General features: G+C 40.2%; 2 pseudogenes; both read left to right on the top strand.

Moving 5' to 3' along the window:
- The first annotated feature begins 247 nt into the window (after positions 1-247).
- LOC122102043 lies at positions 248-14,874 on the top strand (annotated as a pseudogene).
- Positions 14,875-17,438: 2,564 nt separating this feature from the next.
- LOC122102041 lies at positions 17,439-18,013 on the top strand (annotated as a pseudogene).
- The last annotated feature ends 413 nt before the right edge of the window (positions 18,014-18,426 follow it).

The following is an 18,426-nucleotide window of genomic DNA, read 5'->3' as shown; positions in this document are numbered from 1 at the left end:
ATTTACATTCTGTCCCTTCCTCCCTTCATTTGTCTACCCTTTCCATACCCTCCTCTTTAATGCACCCAATTCTTGGTATTGATATTTTCAGGCTTTGACCTAGTCTTTCTAAAGGTTATAGTATTTGGGCCACATTGGCAGCAGCGATGGTGGGGCAGGAAGGCTCCCAGAATGAAGACAACAATCACATGCAAGGTAAACTGCGTCAAGGGCACGCCAGAAGTACTGGACCCTCTTTTTCAGGTACATGACCCAAAGTAAGCCCTCTGGGGCTCAGGAGTTCATGTGCTCAGGAGCACACTCCTGTTCTTCCCTCATGGCCAGCAAAAGAGCACAGCAGCACTGTCCATGTTGGTGTTGGAGTCCCCAAAGAAGGCAGAAGTGGATGTAGTGTCTGGCTAGGATGTTCAGTTTGATGGACCCCACTGATCCAGAGCCTTGAAGTGTTTCAGTTGGGGTTCCTGGAAACAGGGCCACCCCTGGTTCCATTTGCTTTGGGCATTGACTCTGTGGAAAGCAAGAACTACTGGGAACCTTGATACTACTTTCTACACTCCACAGACAGTGTTGGCTCTGCCAACATGCTGGTGGAGGACTCCATGGCCCAAAGCTTCCCAGGCAAGTGGACATGCTCGTGCCCCAGGCAGTGCTGCAGTTTCTCTATTGGAAAAACAAAAGCACGTCTGTGGTCATCATGTATGCATAGAAGTACCATCCAACAAACACGGGCCACCCTCTGTCCAATCCCTGCTCCACTTCATCTGGTTTCTGCTGCGAGCAATGGATGGCGCCAAGCTGACTGTATTCATGGTGCTGTATTAGTAGTGCCAGCCCTCCCTGTTCAGGCACCTGATGCATGACAAGTATCTCAACAGGACAGGACAGGACAGGACAGTTCTCCCTTAGGGTGCACCCAAGCTTTCGTCTTCCTATGGTGGTGCTAGGCCACCTCCTAGCCTCCATTATTTACTCTATCACCTAAAATGTTCTTTCTTATTTATGCTCTATGCATTAAAAATTTCTTCAAAGACAAGATAAACTGTTCATGGCTTTCATACTCACTGCTCTAAATCCTGAGATGCTTACATTATGCCATTCTGCTTTGAGTAAAGACCCTCTAAATGGATTTTATAGAATCTTTCAAATGTTATACAAAAAATAAGGACTAAGTAAATGATGAATAAAGTACTTAATGGTTAGAAGACTCAATGTCCTGAAAAGATTTGCCTTAATTGCTCAGTACATGGAATATAATTCCAGACAAAATTCAGCTCGGTATTTTTTTAAAGAAACTTTTAAGGGCTGGCAAGGTGGCTCAGTGGTAGAGTGCTTGCCTTGCATGCATGAGGCCCTGGGTTCGATTTCTCAGCACCACATAAGCAGTTGAAAATATCTGGAAGTGGCGCTGTGGCTCAAGTGGGCGCTAGCCTTGAGCCTAAGAGCTGAGGGACAGCGCCCAGGCCCAGAGTTCAGGCCTACGACTGGACCAAAAAAAAAAAAAAAAGAAACTTTTAAGAGGGCAGCTACTATTTCTTACCTTCCTAAAGAAGTATTTTTGTAGAATCAAAATGATCTCTTCAAAGTTTTAGGAAAAGTCAATAATAAATTCATCAATGCCTAGAGCTTTCTTGATTGGAATGCATTTAAAAGTACATTAACGAAATATGTGTAGATTCTGTTTGTTTTTCTCTTTCTTCTGTAAGTAGGTTTGATACATTTCATTTTAGCTAGTACTCTACCCCCTAAGCTATGCCTTTAATGCATAATTTCGGGTTACTTAATATGCCAGAAAAGATAATAGTGATAATAATGCTATTAAGACCTTCACCCATCTAGATACCCATATTTTGTTTGTTTTGGTTTGTATTCTATCAGTATATTTGTATGTCATAAGGTTTGTTTTTGTTTTTGTGCTGTTCCTTGAGCTTGAAATCAGTACCTTGCCCTCTCCTTGAAACTGGACATTGTTAGCACACACCGGTAATTCTAGATACTCAGAGAGCTGATATCTGAGAATCCCGGTTTCAATCCAGCCCAAGAAGGAAAGACAAAGAGTTTCTTATCTCTAAATAATCCCCCCAAAAAATTTCCAGCATTTTGGGTGTTAATTGGAGATAGGAGTCTCACAGATTTTTCTCCACTGGTTGGCTCTGAAACAAAATCTTCATCTCTTTGCCTCCTGCGTAGCTACGATTTCAAGCCTGAACTTATACTCTTTTATTCTTCTATTGTCTTCTATTCTTCTTTTGCTCCCCTATGAATATTTAAGAATCACCTAATTAAGAGGTTTAAAAATCCTGCTTTTGAACACGGCAGAGAACATCAATGAAAAGAAAAGCTATGTCTGCTCAAGGGTAAAACACCGCCCTTGAAGGAAAATGCATAAGTGAGAAGGCAAGGTCCTGAGTTTAAACCCCAATATCAGCACTCAAAAACGTTGTTTTCCTTGAGCTTTATATTAAATTGCTCAGCAAAACAGCATTGTAGTAATATTTAGCATTACTATTACAATCATCAGGTATATTTATTGATGTTATTCCTTTATTTTCCTAAATTTTACTTACACATTTATATCCAGTAATGGATATTATATGGACAAGATTACTGTTTCACAAGTATTTATGGCAGTTGAATATATGGATGAGAGGTGCATAAAAGTAGTTTGGATTGAAAATAGACATTTGCAAGCTCTTCACATAAGGAAATGATAATTGAAGAAGCTGTGAGCATGTATGAAATAAGCTACAGAAACCAGCAAGGAAAGATAAGGCATGATTCTGGAGAGCAAACAATTTTGGAAGAATAGAAAACAAGGGAAGTATTTAGCTTTTGGTAAGAACTTTGTAACCCACCTACACAGTAGACACATTTGATCCCTTATTACTAGTAAAAGGCATTTCAGTTAACTTTATTTTACAAAGTTAAACATGATTAACATTCAATTTTAACTCTTTCAGTTAAACAATTAGTGTAGCCATGTGCCAGTAGCTCATGCTTATAATTCTAGCTATTCAGAGGGCTGAGATTTCCAGATCCTAGCTCAAAGTCAGGTTGGACAGGAAAGTCAGTGGGATTCTTCTCTTCAATTAACCACAAGAAAATTAGAAATGGTACTATGGTTCAATGTGACAGCAATAGCCTTGCTATTAATCTCAGAGATAGAACCCAGGCCCTGAGTTCAAGCTTTCTGAAATTATTCTTAAAATACTTGTTCTCAGTAATTCTTTAACTTTTCTAGAAGAAGGTTTTAAACTTTGGGATTTTTTATTTCATGTTGTCAGCATGGTTTTTTAAGATATGCAGAGAAAAAAATATTATTTATATTCATGTGGAGTACATGGGCAGCAAAGATGGCGCTGAGAGGGAGTTGAGTGGACAGTGGAAATCAAAACGAAGGTGAAGGTTACCCCCTCTGACTCAGGTGTCCCTGACTCTCCTAGGCCCCTCCCTATTCCTCTGCTTCAGAGGGGGGAGGTATGGCGCCCTCTGTGACCTGCAAGAGAGACCTGTAAGACTCAGACCCCTACCAACCTCCCATGGAGAGGCCGAGGGCTGGGGAAGTAACCTACTCGGAGGCCTGCCCTTTAATGAAGTGCCACTTGGGAGCCTGGACCCTAGGCCACAGGATTCACTTCCCCAAACACATCCAGTCAATCTGGCACCTGGAGCTAACAGGCCATTGGAATGGTATCCAGGGCAAGCTAAGGACCTTAAAGAGTTCTGCAAGGCAGTGGTGGAGGATGGCCCAAACTCCCCTTGGGCCCTTACCCTATTATAGGACGTTGATTATCACCTGTGTGTCCCTAAGGACTGGCTAGATGTTGCCAAAGCTGTCCTCAATAGTTCTCAGTTTATTAAATGGTGTGCTTTCTTTAAGGAGGAATGCAGAGTGCGAGCAGAGAATAACCGGCAGGCTGAACCCATGATACCTATTACTTTTGCCATGTTAACAGGGACAGGGGAAGGATACTCCACTGGCCTCCAAAAGGCCACAATACCTGGCCTGTACCATGACCAGGTGAGGCAGGCTGGACTGGCTGTTTGGTATAAACTGGATGATGGCCCACTGAGACCCCCATAGCAGGAGTGAGACAATAACCTGGTGCGCCTCTAGCTGAGTTTGTAGACTGATTCCAAAAGAGTATAAACCGCAAGCTGCCCACAGGGAACCTATGAGATCAGTTTGTAAAGCTGCTGGTCTGGGAAAGAATGAATGCAGACCACCGCATGGACTGCGCAAGATTGAGAAAGAGTACCCTGAGCAGATGGGTGGTGGCCTCTCAGGATGTGGGAATGAAACAGCACCATTCCCAATCACTAGCTTTAGCCTTACTGGCTTAGCCATCTGCAATGAGGCTATTACCCAGGCATTGGCAGCCCGGACCAAGAAACCCTAATACCATTGGGGAGAGAACTTGTTTTAAATGCAGGCAGGAGGGGCACTTTAAGAGGGACTGTTTAAAACAATCCCCTGCCAACCGGCATGGGGGGGGGGGGGGGGAATTGCTCCCTACACACTGCCCCAGGGGCAGGAAGGGATTCCATTCGAAAAAAGTATTGTCAATGCAAGTTTGATTTAGATGGCCAGCCTTATCTAGGGGGAGCAGTGGCCATTGACCAAACCTAAACTTGTAGCTCTCCACCTTTTGGTGGTGGAACAGATAAATGTTGGGCACATATGCCCTTCTATGAGTCCTTAGAACACTCCTGTATTTATTATTCAAAAAGACTTTGGGGCTTGGCATATGCTCCAAGATCTATGTAAGGTAAATGAAAGAATGGAGCTAGTAGGAACGCCCCTAAGAGGCATGCCCTGGACTCCTGCTATATGTTCAGAATATACCTCGGTTGTCAATGATATTAAAGATAGTTTTTTTCTATCCCCCTACATCCAGATGACTGCAAAAGTTTGCTTTCTCCATCCTTTTTCTTAATTTTTCCCAGCCTGATCGGAGGTTTCAATGGATAGTGCTGCCACAGGGAATGGCCAATAGCCCGACCTTTTGCCAACAATACTTGTCCACACTTTTAGGGCCTGTGCTGGGTTCAGATACCTCCCTTGCTTATGCCTACATGGATAATATAATCTTGGAGCACCAAGACCTGGGAAGCCTGGAGGGCCTTCTGGCCCAGGTTCTCACCATGTTGAAAATGGGGGGTTTTACCATAGCCCTCAATAAAATTCAAAAGGTATCTCCTTTTAAGGTGCTCAGAACCCACCATATCTTGATTCAGGCCAGCCCCCTTAAGCATTTGCTGGATTTTCCAGTCTCGCTAACCTTAACCCAACTTCAGAGTCTTTTAGGGGGAATCAATTGTCTGTTGCCATGGGTTCCCGTCCCTACAGATAGTCTTGTGCCCTTATTTGCCCTACTAAAAGACAGAACACCCCAAGAAGTTATTACAATTATAGACAGTCATCGGGCAATACTTTTGTAGTTCCAAAAAGCCCTGGATGAAATTTCCCTGAGGAGGTATTCTATTTTTGAACCCATTTCCTTTTGGTTGTTTGCAGGTGTCACATTAATTTCTGCAGTTTTAACTCAAAGGGGGGAGCCATTAGAGTGGGTTCACACTCCCCTGGGGGGCACACCTCAGGTGTACTCTCAGGCAGACCAACTTGCTATTGTCAAGGGAAGGACCCAAGCCCAAAGGCATTATGGCCTTCACCATCACTCCATTGTTTTTTCTTTTCAGATGGCAGACATTGAGTTGTTCACTCGAACCAATGCTCATCTTGCTCTCTCATTGGAGGGATTTCTAGGCCAAATTGACCGCCATTATGGGCCATCCAAATGGACTGTAATGTTATGGCAACTTCCTCTAAAATGCCATCTCTATTTTCTCATACGCCTATTCCTGGCACTCTCCATGCTTTTACTGATGGAAGTAAAGCAGGCTCTGTGTATGCAGCCTTTGAGTAATAACAAAACACCCGAAGCCAACAAAGATTTAAACTTTGCAAAGGGACAGCACAATATAAAAATGCTCGCTGTAATTATGGCACTTCAGGACATTCAAATATAATACCCTTTAGTTTTTATTCTGATGACCTATATATGATTAACTTGCTCCCTCATTTTCCCCAAGCATATATTAAGCTGCATGAAAACCTTATTTCTCCTCTTATGTTTACTCTTAAGGGGCTATTAGAAGGATGTGGAGCCCCTATTCATATTCAACATTTGAGAGGGCATTCAAAACTTCCTGTTTTTTTTATCCCTAGGCAATAATTGGTTAGACCAGTTAGCTACTGGTCCACAAGCATTAATGTTACAAGAGGCTACCTGTTTGCATGATTTAACCCACATTAATTGGAGAGGTCGTCAACATAGATTTCCTTAGATTCCTGTAAAGGACCTCAAAAGAATTGTACATACCTGTAAAACATGCCAGCTCTTCTTAAAAGTATCCCCATTACAACCACCAGGGGTAAATCCCAGAAGCCTTAAACCTAACGTCCTCTGGCAAACGGATGTTACTCATTTCCTAGCCTTTGGTAAGTTTCAATATATCTTTGTATCTATAAATACCTACTCAGGAGCATGCTGGGTCACAGCACATACACATCTTCAATGCTTTGCCACCTTGGGTCTACCAGCACAAGTTAAAACAGAAAATGGACCCTGTTTTGTTAGTAAAGCAATGTCAGAATTTTTTTTTAACAAATGGAATATTAATCGTCCTACAGGAACTCCCTATAATTCCCAAAGTCCAAGTAGTTATAGATAGAAATCTCCAGTGTCTTTAAGAGCAATTATTAAAACAAAAAAGGGAGTTATCCCCATATGTAGTTATAGGTATCTTTGTTTACCATTACCATTTTAAACTTTTCAAAAAGGGCAACTGAATCCAGATTTCAGGAGCACTGAAGACCACCAAACCTTAAGGAAAGTCAGGTGGAAGGATCCCCTGCCCTGACACAACAATGGAGAGGACCTGACCCCCTAGTTACCATGAGCAGGGCCTTTGGATGCGTTTTTCCCATAGGGGAGACAGCCTCCATTTGGATCCCTGCCAGGAACCTTAACTATTTACCCATTTTCTCTATACAGGAGGATGCCCAAATAAACTAACCAACAAAGAAAGTAAAACAGCTATGGTGGCCGAGGCTTGTGTATAAAAGAGGGAAAGCAAAAAAGATAATTACTAACCATCCCCAAGGGCAACCAGCCCTTGAGAAGATCTTGTGTTCTCTAACAATTGCAGATGGTGATACTCCAGCTGTTGGCTGTCCTGACCTTCACAGTCCCAGCAATGGCCCTACCGAATCTGCATCGACCTCAACGGGTGACCTGTGCAGTGATCAGTGCTGGCAATGCAGAAATAATCAAATAAATTGTCTTTAGAACTTTTTCAAACCCACAGGCAAATACCCGGATTAGAACAAGCCCCACCTCTGGACTCTGAAGAGGCAAAGATTGCTATCCCATCCCTGACTAATGTTAAAGGACTGCTAATGATATTGCTTGGCCTGGTAATGCTTTTGCTGATGGATTTTCTATGCCTCCTTGCATTATATGTGCACTGCAAAACTCTTCCGAGCTTATCCAGCCAGTTACATAAGATCAAGATCAAAGTGAATGAATTTCCCCCGAGAGGAATCGCAGCCAGAGCGGATGTCAGTCTAACCAACCTAAGACAGGGCCTTTAGCTTTGCTCCCGATGGTGGGTAAGGCAGACAAGGCAATCTACCCAACCTATGACAGGTGGGTTCTCTTCTTTAAACAAAGACAGGGTGTTGGGAACTGACAGTAAAGCTCAAAGGTCATCTTGACCCCTGTGCTCACTTAAAGGCACATACAAAGAACTGGCTTACTTAAACCACACCAGGTGACTGGAACTGCTTTGCTATGTCTGCAGTTTCTTTTAAATTTTCCTTGTTTTTCTGCACTATAGTAGAATGGCCTGAGTGTAGGAGCCCACGAGAATGCACCTTGCCGCATGTATGGAACTCCCAATACCCAGGCTGCTCCCATGTTCTGAAGAGGACAACCTTATGAGATATTGACTTTTATATATGTTCAGGAATTAATTGAACTGTTTCGGATATTTCTAACTGTGGTGGAGCTGATGTTTATTACTGTGCTAGGTGGGGATGTGATGTAACAGGGACAAGCTCTTGGATCATGCACAAGGGCCCTCCCTATCCTTGTCTGCCAAATCTCGCCCACCAGACTTGCCTCAAACCTCCTGCATGGCCAATGCTATTCTTTCCAATGTAATCCTGTTAAAATAACCTTTACAGTAGAAGGAAAAGGATTACTAACTGGGAGGTGGGTCTGCCATTAAAATAAATAAAGGGGAATCTGTGGAGCACGTGGGCAGCAAAGATGGCACTGAGAGGGAGTTGAGTAGGCAGAACCCAATTTGCTGTAGAGCACATGGGCAGCAAAGATGGCATTGAGAGGGGTTGAATGGGCAGAGCCCCATTGGCTTTACCTTCAGTGCATAACCAGCCCGTGGAAGCTTAGGTACATGATAGGGTGTGAACTTTACAGTAATTGGTTCCTTTTCCTTCCCTCCCATGCCACTGAGTCTTTTTTGCTTTAAAAAGTGCTTACTGTGTGTTAATAAACGAGTTTTCCTACTTGACTTGACTCCCTGCTGCTTCTGATTGTCTCCCACACTAAGCATGGCTGGGGAATGGGCGAGCGACCACATTCACCATTCTTCAGACCCTGTCCATCTTTTGTGGGATGGACAAAGACCCAACATAGTCATAATTGGTTTGGTTTCCTTTGTATTACAGATTGCCTCTACACCCAGAGATCAGCTGTAAAGCAGATGGCCAAATCCTGGCTCTTGGCAATGAAGATGGATTTGTGTTTCGTTTATCAAAGAAACAAACTTATGAAATGGTAGCCTTTATATATAACACCTTAATAGTAACCATAAAATTATTATTATTATTATTATTATTATTATTATTATTATTAAGTTTTGTCAGTTGTTGTACTTGAATTGCGGGCCTGGGCGCTGTCCCTCAGCTCTTCAGCTCAAGGCTAGTGTTACCACTTGAGCAACAGTGACACTTTACATTTTCTGAACCTTTAATTGGAGATAAGAGTCTCACAGACGCTTAGTTCTCAGCCTCCTTAGTATCTGGGATTACAGGTGTGAGCCACTGGTGCCTGGCAGTAAAATTCTTTTGGAAAAGAGAAACCCCATGATTGTACCTTTAAAATATCACAATTTGGCAAGTGTATATGTAACATAAGTTGTATCAAGAAATCATAGGCAACTATCAGTTTTAGATCTACTATGTCTTGTCGAATGCCAGATATTATTTCATTAATTTATTTTACTTTGTCCTACAAAGTTCATTATGAATGTCCAACAGCACAATTTTCTAGTGAGTATAAAGAACTCTTCAACATATTTATTCCAACAAACAGCATTTTGCACCATTTTTTTAACTTTGACGATCCTAGAGCTTGAAATCAGGGCCTGGGCAATCTCTCTGAGCTTCTTTTGCTCAAGGTTATCATTCTACTAACTGAGCCACAGCACTACTTCCAGTTTTTCTGCTTATGTCATACTGAGGAATCAAATAAAATGTTTTGTGCATGCTAGGCAAGCATTCTAATACTAACCATATTTCCAGTCGTTGGGACTTTTGTTGTTGTTGTTGTTGTTTTAAGATAGAGTTTTTCTATGTGTCTTTCTGTTGACCTAAAACTTCGGCTGGTCTCAAGCTAACTTCTAAATCAGCCTCTCAAGTTCGGAGATTACAAACATGGACCACCATATTCAGCTCAGGATTCCTTGTGAGAGAATAGTGTTTTCAGAAATAGAGTTATTCTGTCTTCCTTGGACTGAATATCTTTTTGTATTTGGCCCTATTATCACATTTCTTGTCCTGATGTTTCTCCTTCTAGATCAATAGAAATAGTTCAGGTTCCCATCTTGAAACTGAGCTGTGTCATCCAGCAACATCACAATCTTGTGAATAGCAGTAGCTGGCATCATGAGTATGGCAGCCAGTTGGAGCTCAGTTATTTGATGTCCTTGGGCTCCGACAATTCAATCATTTGTGTGCACAGTCTGGAAACTGTCATAGGTAATTTTGATTTATTCCATCCTGTTCTCAGCTACTTGCCATTCTCAGCTTTGTATGTTTTAAATTCTGTTAAACATTAATTACTATTACCTGCCATTTTCAAAAGTAACATATATGTCTTACTTTAAAATTCATTCAAACATGTCAAAAATGTTAATATAGCTGCTGTCCACCAGTGGCTCATATTTTACCTCTCAGCTACTGAAGAGGCCAAAAACGGAGGATCCTGGTTTAAAGCAGAATAAGCAGAGATAGGTCTCCAATTAAGAAACCAAAATCCTAATCTCAAAGCAGGAAATAGGTTGGATAGGATGAAAGTAGAGAGAGAAAAAAAAGAAGAAAGAGAAAGGTAACAAAAAGAGAACAGAAAAAATAGAAAGGTAAAAATTAAAAATATTGTACAGAATCGAAAACAAACTATTCAGAGAAGAACATGAATATAATGAGAGAAGGGAAGGGATATAAAGGAGATGTGAAAAACTTAAAAATTAAAATACTTAAAATATTATATAGGTATAAAGAGATAGTACTGCTATTAAGGAATTTAAGTCTAAGAGGTTTTGAATTGAGTAATAAATTTGTGGATTAAGTGTGTACACAATGGGGAATAAGGTCTAATAATCGACTACAGGTATATCTGAGGATGTGCAGAACAGCAATTAAGTCACATAAAGAAGAACAAAAAAGAACAGGTAAAAAGGATAAGAAAGAAAGAAAAAAGATCAGAAGTTCTGTAGAGCTAAACAAGAAACATAACAAAACAAAACAAAAAACAAAAAAAGAAAGAAAAACGCACACACACTTATACTCCTAAAATAAAATTCTAAGAGGAAAGAAAATTACTAGAAAAAATTTTTTTAAAAAAGGTAAAGATTAAAAAAATTTTTTATAAAAAAACAAATTTAATAAAAGGTACAAGAAAAAAAAAGTTCTTTGATTTTTTTGGGAGGGGTGGGAAAAATCCTGTGCCTCCCTGTTGTCCATAACCAGCCTCTTGTTGGAGTCTCTGGTCTGCTTATGTTCCTGTGGCTTGGTTGGTTACTTAAGTCACTTTCTTTGAACAGGCAGAAAAATGCTCTGCCATCCTCTTCCCAGGTTAGTTCAATGGGAGAGAGATCTGCTTTGAGATGGAATAGGAGAAACCCTAGGTCTCCTTGGCACAGGCCAAAATTTTCTCAATAGAGACCCGGAAACACAACAAATCAAAGAAAGGTTGGACAAATGGGATTGTATAAGGTTGCAGAGCTTCTGCAGGGCAAATGACATAGCTAGCAAGATCAATAGAAAGCCCACGGACTGGGAGAAGATCTTTACTAGCCATACAACGGACAAGGGTCTCATATCTAAAATATACTTGGAACTCAAAAAATTAAACCACCCAACAACAAATCCTCAAAGAAACAACTGCCCAATAATAAGTGGGCGAAAGACTTAAAGAGAAGCTTCACTGAAGAAGAAAGAAGGATGGCCAATAGACACATGAAGAAATGTTCAACATCCCTAGCCATAAAAGAAATGCAAATCAAAACAACATTGAGATATCACCTCACTCCAGTTAGAACAGCAAAAATCAAGAACTCTAACAACAACAGATGCTGGAGGGGATGTGGACAGAAAGGAACCTTACTTCATTGTTGGTGGGAATGTAAACTTGTTCAAACACTTTGGAAAGCAGTATGGAGGTTCCTCAAAAGACTCCACATAGAGCTCCCCAATGACCCAGAAATCCCACTTTTGGGCATTTACCCAAATGATCACAAACAAGGCCACACTAAAGCTACCAGCACAACTATGTTTATTGCAGTATTATTTACCATAGCTAAGATATGGAACCAACCCAGATGCCCCTCAGTAGATGAATGGATCAAGAAGATGTGGTAATATATACACAATGGAATTCTATGCCTCCATCAGAAAGAATGACATTTCCCCATTTGTTAGGAAATGGAAAGGCTTGGAAAAAATTATATTAAGTGAAGTAAGCCAGGCCCAAAGAAACATAGGTCCCATGGTTTCCCTTATTTGCAATATCTAGTATAGGTATGAGTCAAGCGGAAAAAGTCAGAGAATGTGATGTTAGGAAAATGAACCCTCAAATATGTATTTTAATGTTTTTGTTTCTTTCATGCATGTGTTTCTTACGCATTTATAAGATTATTTCTTTGTTCCTTTGTATGTCCCTCCCCCACAGTGTAACCCTAGCTTTCACTATATTTGATGTCAGTATAACATATGGAGGAGACGGGGACAAACAAGTCGTTTAAGGATTCAGGTGGACCTGTTGCAACAATGAGAAGTACAAAATTTCATGTCAAAACCAGCTTTACAATGTCGGTGGGGGGGGGGGAGGGGGGGTATGATTGGTTGGGGGGGAGGGGGGAGGCTGGGAAGGGAGGTGAAGGGTAAACAAAGGAGGAGGCTGCAATGCTTGGTAAGAAATGTATGCATTATCCTGCCCATGTAATTGTAACCCCTCTGTACAGTATGTTCCTAAATAAAATAAAATAAAATTTAAAAAAAAAAAAAAGATATTCAACTTCAACTCAGGCTGGACCATGTCAATTGTTTTTAGTATTAATTCACTTAGGAGAATATGCAGTGTAAAGCTTGCTTGTACCAATGTCTGCCATCTAATTATTTCTTGGTGTAGGCCTCTAAGTTGGGTAGTGTATGATTTCAGTTCTTCAGTTTCACAGTGATTAGAATACTAGTAGAGTTAAAAGTGTGTTTTCTAAAAAAATCCTTAGTGATGTTTGAGGTCTAAAAATGTCATAGCATGAATTAAATCTTTGGTGTTTATGGATTTTTTGTCTACACTTATTATAATTTATTTGTTATTAACAATTTTAATGTCTATTACAAAGGTAATATATGTAGGATTTAGTTACATTTGACTGATAGATTTAGTGATCCTTTACCTATGGAAGGAGTCACAATCCAGAGACCCTTGACATAGATGATAATCCTAGGAGTAGCAATAGGTCAACTGCAATAATTACAAGAAACTGCATTTATTTTTGTGTTGGTCCTAGGCATTAATCAAGGCCTGAGTAGTGTCCTAGAATTTTTTTTATTGTAACTAAGACTATTACCTGATGATTTTAGCACATAAGAAAAAATATGCTCATGTGGCTGAGATACAACGACTTATTATTGGTCCCCGTATGGCCTTGAAAATGCATCGGACACTTCTTTCCCCAAAAGAGATGGAAGTGGTTCTGTGTCTCAAGTGGTAGAGCAACAGCCTTGAGAGAAGAAGCAAAAGCATCGTGCCAATTCACTTAGTTCAAGTCTCCGTATTGTTATACATACACCAGTGTGTGTGTATAACACACACACACACACTCACACACACACACACACACACACACACACACACACAAGAGAAAAAAGAAAAGGAAAAAACCCTGATAAGGTAATTAAGACACCTAATGTAATAAAGAGGAGGCAACTTGAGGATTATTTTCTGTATTATTAGATTATTAAACCACAATCTACAGGTGATTTAAAGTAGCTGGGTCACCAGAGTTTCATTCTTGTTAATCTGTGTGTGTGTGTGTGTGTGTGTGTGTGTGTGTGTGTATGTGTGTGTGTGTGTGTGTGTGTGTGTGCATGTGTGTGCTCACATACCTTAGTACTATCACTTGAATTCAAGCCCTTATTCTCTTCCTTAGCTTTTTCTCTCAAGGTTGATTATTACTCACTTAAGCTATATCTCCAGTCTGGCTTGCTTGTAACTCTAGCTACTTAGGAGACTGAAACCTAGAAGACTGTAGTTTGAAGCTCCCTAAAGCAGAAAAGTTGTAAGATTCTATCTCCAATTAACCAGAAAAAATAATGAGACCAGAGTCATGGCTCAGTAATTTTTCTGAGGTAACCGTGGACCTTTCCTTCCTTTTTCAAGTGCTTATGTAACATACAGAGTCATATAGCTGTGTAATACACTCAACTTATAGACACATATGAGTATGTATATATTTTCATAATATGTACATTAAAAGAAATGCATGTTTTTGTTTCTATGATCAGGCCACACATCTCCTAGAAGGTGTTGAGTTCATCTAGCACCCACTGTTGTGCATATGGTATTATTCTAGAACGAGCAAGTAGTAGAAAAAGGCAGGATTTGTAGCACATAATTATCAGAATATCTTTCTTGCTGTATAATCTATATGTGTCCACATGCACGTTGTGTACATAGATTAAATTCGTTTCCTTGCACATGTTAGAGAAGTGTTAGCTAGACCCGTTTTTAGCAGTTACTTTTGAATGAATATCATGAGTTCCATAGGTTGTGTTAGAACGCAGGGTTAGAATGCCTCTCATTACATACCTACATACCTGGAAGCACAAATGCTTACTTATTGATTGAGAATGGGATTGTTTTTGTTTTTTTTCCAGTTGTAGTGCTTGAACTCAGAATTGAGCCCTGTCCCTTAGTTTCTTTTGCTCAAGGTTAGTGCTCTTCCACTTGAGCCGCCTTTTCTGTTTATTTGGTACTGAGGAATCACACCCAGGGCTTCATGCATACTAGGCAAGCATTCTACCACTAAACTGCATTTCCAGCTGAGAAGGGGATCTTGATAATTGTTTCCTATGCAATCTTGGACTCTGCTTTCCAAGTAAGCATTTTATAGGGGTGAGGACTACACTAATAGTAATTTTTAAATTTTTATATATTTCATTTTTCCCCTTTTTTATTGGTAGTACTGCGCCTAAAAGTGGTTCATCCTGTGTATCAGGATGTGTGGAGTGATGGAGGAGATGAGTCTCATAAAGATACATTGTTTGAATATACGAAAATTTCATAATCAAATCCCTTGGAAGAATGTGTGCTAATCAAAAAGTGAGAAAAAAATTACTACAGCTTTATGTGGTATTTTCTTAGCTCATATGCTAGTAGGTGTTTTTTTTTAATTTTGAAAATAACAGATTTTTGGTTGTATATAAATGTCATAATTCAAATCTATGGTTTAAATTTTTCTCCCCAATCCATCTGCACAACCATATACCCCATTCCCCAAAGAATTCCATTGTTAGATATATATTGCCAGAACCTTTCCCATGCATATACAAATATCTATGTCCATGAGTATAAAATACACACATTACCGATTATATCATATATAGGTTGCTTCTCACTTGATAGAGCATCCTGTGGTGTTCAATGTATTTGTCATATTGTACTGAATTAATCAGCCTGTACATGATCAGCAGCAATTTCAATGGTTTTATATTATTTTAGACACATCTCATTCCTCCCAATGTTTTTCCACTAGTGAAGTACAAAAATATCATTGAAGCATAAAGTAAGTGGCTAGTTTCCCATGCCCTCCCTTCCCCCGCCATTCTACTTTGTGATTGAGACTGCCAAAGAAGTATGGCTATAAATTCTTTTTAAAAATTAAGGACATTCTGCAAAAAAGCTACTCTCTTTTAAGAGAATGTGAAATTCAGTAGGAGTTAACATTTGTGAGCATTAAATATTGACATATGACTGTGTTTTCTAATATATAATTAACGTTGTGTGTGTGTGTGTGTGTGTGTGTGTGTGTGTGTGTGTGTGTGTGTATGTACCGAACCTGAGGGTGAATTCAGTGCCTGAGTGCTGTCCTGGAGCCTTTGTACTTGAACCACACCTCCATTTCCTATTTGTGGTGTTTAACTTGAGATTAGTTTCTCAGGGACTTTCCTGCTTGTCCTGACTTGGATAATCACATCTCAGGCTCCTGAGTAATTAGAATTACAAGCCTGAGCCACAGATGGCTAGCCATTATAATCCTCTGGTTCTCAGAATGACACTTCTCTTTTTTTGCTCCAAAAACTGGCAGTGGCTACTTGATTGGCCTGGATAGGAGCATCTTCAGGGATTGTGGTCGGAGCTTTAGAATAGAATGCAAGTAATACCTTCCCCAGCAGCTAATCTCCATCCTCATTACTGTCTAAATAAAACTTATAAATTGAGAAATTTGCTTTCAAAATTGAATTTCTATTAAACATATTGCCTTATTATTGCACAAAATAATGGACTCCATTATATTTTCATATATTTTGATAATATTCACTTTCATCATCCACTTTTGCCTGTCTCCTCCCATTGTTCCCCCGTTTTTACGTTTTTCCCTGTCTCCTTCTCTCTCTCTTGCCCTTTCTCTCTTTTTCTCCCTCTCTCTTTTTCTCTCTCATTCTCTGCCTGCCTCTCTGCTAGTATTTGCTTTTCACTTTTTGCATTCCACCTTTTAAGCAAAGCCTCAAGTTCTGGCTTTATGCAGGTGAATTGGAATTAAGATTTTTAGCCAGGCACCGGTGGCCCTCACCTGTAATACTAGCTACACAATATGCTGAGATCTGAGGTTCTGGCTTCAAAGCCAGCCCAGGCAGGCAAGTCCATGAGACTCTTATTTCTAATTAATCACCAGAAAACCAGAAATGGCTTTGTGGCTCAAGTGGTAGAGTGCTTGCCTTGAGCTGAAGAGCTGATTTGTAGTGCCCAAGTCCAGGGTTCAAGCCCCATGACTGACCAAATAATAAATAAATAAAACATTTTCATAGATTTTTCTGTCAAAACATGATCATAAATTAAATTTATTCACAAAGATACTATAGGAATTTAATTTTGTTGGGTAATTAACAACTATTTAAATTATTTTTGACAAATTATAATGAATCATGCTTTATGAATCTCATCTTATTCTGAAATATTATAAAAACAGTAGAGATCTTCTACAGGATTCCAACCTAAAGGGAAGCCCTGTTCCATATCAGAAGTATATATCAACCATTTCTTTCTCCTGTACTCACCTTACCTTACATCTATTCATTTATTATTTTTATTTGTCAATTATCTTTAAGCAGTTGTACAAAAGAAGTGCCATGTAACAAAGCAGTTTATGAAGACAGTGCATATTGATCCATGCCATCCTTACAACATTCAACCCCCCCTGACACATCCCTTCCATTACTTTTCTTAGTTTTGTGGTATATGCAATGAATTCCTTTTTAGAAAAGTAATTTAGTTTATAATTATTATAAAGAAGTTGTGTAGACGGATTTCAATTTCATGAGGCAGATAAATACATTCCCTTTCATACAGCATCTTCTGTTCCCTCACTCTCATCCAATGAGCTCATTTACATTCTGTCCCTTCCTCCCTTCATTTGTCTACCCTTTCCATACCCTCCTCTTTAATGCACCCAATTCTTGGTATTGATATTTTCAGGCTTTGACCTAGTCTTTCTAAAGGTTATAGTATTTGGGCCACATTGGCAGCAGCGATGGTGGGGCAGGAAGGCTCCCAGAATGAAGACAACAATCACATGCAAGGTAAACTGCGTCAAGGGCACGCCAGAAGTACTGGACCCTCTTTTTCAGGTACATGACCCAAAGTAAGCCCTCTGGGGCTCAGGAGTTCATGTGCTCAGGAGCACACTCCTGTTCTTCCCTCATGGCCAGCAAAAGAGCACAGCAGCACTGTCCATGTTGGTGTTGGAGTCCCCAAAGAAGGCAGAAGTGGATGTAGTGTCTGGCTAGGATGTTCAGTTTGATGGACCCCACTGATCCAGAGCCTTGAAGTGTTTCAGTTGGGGTTCCTGGAAACAGGGCCACCCCTGGTTCCATTTGCTTTGGGCATTGACTCTGTGGAAAGCAAGAACTACTGGGAACCTTGATACTACTTTCTACACTCCACAGACAGTGTTGGCTCTGCCAACATGCTGGTGGAGGACTCCATGGCCCAAAGCTTCCCAGGCAAGTGGACATGCTCGTGCCCCAGGCAGTGCTGCAGTTTCTCTATTGGAAAAACAAAAGCACGTCTGTGGTCATCATGTATGCATAGAAGTACCATCCAACAAACACGGGCCACCCTCTGTCCAATCCCTGCTCCACTTCATCTGGTTTCTGCTGCGAGCAATGGATGGCGCCAAGCTGACTGTATTCATGGTGCTGTATTAGTAGTGCCAGCCCTCCCTGTTCAGGCACCTGATGCATGACAAGTATCTCAACAGGACAGGACAGGACAGGACAGTTCTCCCTTAGGGTGCACCCAAGCTTTCGTCTTCCTATGGTGGTGCTAGGCCACCTCCTAGCCTCCATTATTTACTCTATCACCTAAAATGTTCTTTCTTATTTATGCTCTATGCATTAAAAATTTCTTCAAAGACAAGATAAACTGTTCATGGCTTTCATACTCACTGCTCTAAATCCTGAGATGCTTACATTATGCCATTCTGCTTTGAGTAAAGACCCTCTAAATGGATTTTATAGAATCTTTCAAATGTTATACAAAAAATAAGGACTAAGTAAATGATGATTAAAGTACTTAATGGTTAGAAGACTCAATGTCCTGAAAAGATTTGCCTTAATTG

This window comes from Dipodomys spectabilis, unplaced genomic scaffold (genome assembly GCF_019054845.1).
Source record: "Dipodomys spectabilis isolate Male_0828 unplaced genomic scaffold, ASM1905484v1 ptg000727l, whole genome shotgun sequence".
In the NCBI taxonomy this organism is placed as follows: Eukaryota; Metazoa; Chordata; class Mammalia; order Rodentia; family Heteromyidae; genus Dipodomys; species Dipodomys spectabilis.
This window is presented reverse-complemented; position numbering and strand designations above follow the sequence as displayed.